Source organism: Mirounga angustirostris, unplaced genomic scaffold (assembly GCF_029215605.1).
Source record: "Mirounga angustirostris isolate CCGP_5_RB_7025 unplaced genomic scaffold, mMirAng1.0.hap1 SCAF_5, whole genome shotgun sequence".
NCBI lineage: Eukaryota > Metazoa > Chordata > Mammalia > Carnivora > Phocidae > Mirounga > Mirounga angustirostris.
In genome coordinates this window covers 103,816,818-103,819,122 of record NW_026991713.1, presented here as the reverse complement: position 1 = coordinate 103,819,122, position 2,305 = coordinate 103,816,818, and positions in this window count along the sequence as shown.

Below are 2,305 nucleotides of genomic sequence, written 5' to 3'. Positions count from 1 at the left end.
TACCAATCTGCCAGGGTCGGCTGTCACCTCGGCCTGTCAGAAACAGCCTGCGAGGGGGTTCTGAAGGGACCCAGGCCTGAGAAGGAGGGCAAGATTTGAATTTTTCTAAAAAAGGGTAAGCTATGCCCTTGACCTTGGAGCAGGATAATGATGTAGTTTTGAATGTAGGTGAGGTCCGGAGCTGATGGTCAAGAACGAATTCTTGAGACATCTTTGGTGCAAAAAGGTGGTTTTATTAAGGCACGGGGACAGGACCCATGGGCAGAAAGAGCTGCTGCACCGGGGTTGTAAGGGGTGACTTGGGAGTTGGGGGTAAGGAAAAAGAGAGGCTTTCTAAAGAATTTTCATATGTTAAAGAGGATTTAGAAGGTACTGGAGGCCTTGCCACCGTCAAGGTTCTTTTTCCCTCTAGTAAGGTATTAACATTAAGACAGTTGGGAGCTTCCTGGAGGAACGTTAAACTCTGCCTGCCTCAAGTATTTGTCAATGGGCTGCAGGTTATAAGGACATTTAATTTTATCTACATTTCCTTCTGAAAGTTAGGTTATTGATAAGAACGCTTTTTCCTTGTAAATCACTAAGACATTTGTAAACTGAAGGAGACTCACGTCTTGCAGGACTGTGATCTCTATGAGTTAACCATTTGTTTTCCTTCCCTTAGCTTTAGGGCAACCAGGAGTGACTGAGGAATGTCACACAGATCCCACCTGGGGGTGGGGGTGCGGGAGGGTTGTGGGGTGTCAGCTTGTGCTTTGTCCTCAGCTTGCCTTCTGCTTCCTCATCAGTAAGATATGTGTGAGACCTCCCCAGAACCAGAAGAGGAAGGTCACCTGGCAAGGAACACAGACAGTAAAAGGGAAAGAAACCCAGCCCCTTCTGATTGGGTACAGGTGACTCATAGCTAGAAGTGGGTGTATGAGTTTGCTCCGGCTACCGTAACAAAGTACAGCAGACCCGAGGGCATAAACAACAGAAATCAACTTTCTCCCGATTCTGGAGGCCAGAAGTCTAAGATCAAGGTATTGGCTGGGTTGGTTCTTCTGAGGCCTCTCTCCTTGGCTTATAGACGGCTTCCATCTCCCTGTGTCTCCTCCGTATGGTCCTCCCTCTGTGGGTGTCCGTGTCCTAATTTCTTCCCATAAAGATATCAGTCATATTAGATTAGGGTCTACACCAGTGGCCTCATTTAACCCTAACTACCTTTTTAAAGAGCCTGTCTCCAAAAACACTCCCACTGTGAGGGACTAGGAGGTTAGAGCTTCAACAGATGAATTTGAGGACACAATTCAGCCCGTAACAATGGGTTTCAGAAATAATCATTTTCAAACAGCATCCCTTCAAGATGTCTTTGAAAATGCCATCCTCTTTCTGCTGCAATAAAAGGAACTTAGGAAGGGGGTTGGGGTTTCGTAGGAGGAGTGGCCCAGCAGCAGGAAGCAACAGTGAGAAACCTCAGGGAAATTGAAACTGAAGTCAGACTGCTTAGCTTCCTACACCCTTTCATCCAAAACCTCACTGGGTGTTTTGTTTTGTTTTGTTTAAGATTTTATTTATTGATTTGAGAGAGAGGGAGAGAGCATGAGCGGGGGGGGGGGGGGGGCGCAAAGAGAGGGGGAAGGAAAGGCAAAAAGAGGAGGAGGGAGAAGCAGACTTCCCACTAAGCAGGGAGCCTGATGCTCCATCTCAGGACCCCAGGATCACGACCTGAGCCGAAGGCAGACACTTAACCGACTGAGCCACCCAGGCATCCCATGGGTGCTGTGTTCTGTCTTCATTACTAAGAGCATCATTCTCTCTTGTTTATTTGTGTATTTACAGTTTCATTTTTGAATTAAGTTATTATTTTTACATACGGTAAAATTCACCTGTTAGTGTGGAATTCTATGAATGTTGACAAAAGTATACACTCGTGTAACAACCACCACAAGGAGCATATAGAAATATTCCATCATTCCAGTCTTCCCTTAGAGTCCCTCCCCTTCCAATGGCTGGCAGCCACTGCTAGGTTTCCTGACCCTATAGACTTGCCTTTGTGAGAAGCATCATACTCTCTTAATTTACAAACAATGCTGACAGATTTTAAAGACCAAAGCATAACAGAAGCAGCAAATTAGAACTGGGGATTGGAGGGGAGAGAAGCTACCCTGACTGCAAGAAGCTAAATAGGAGACACAACGAATTTGGGGGCCGATTGGCATAGATCCCACCCTGCAGGACAAAGTCAGTGACCCCCACAGCGTTTAGGATAAGACCCAACTCCTCACCGAGCCTGTCCCCAAGCCTCCCTGCTGTCACCCTGCACCCG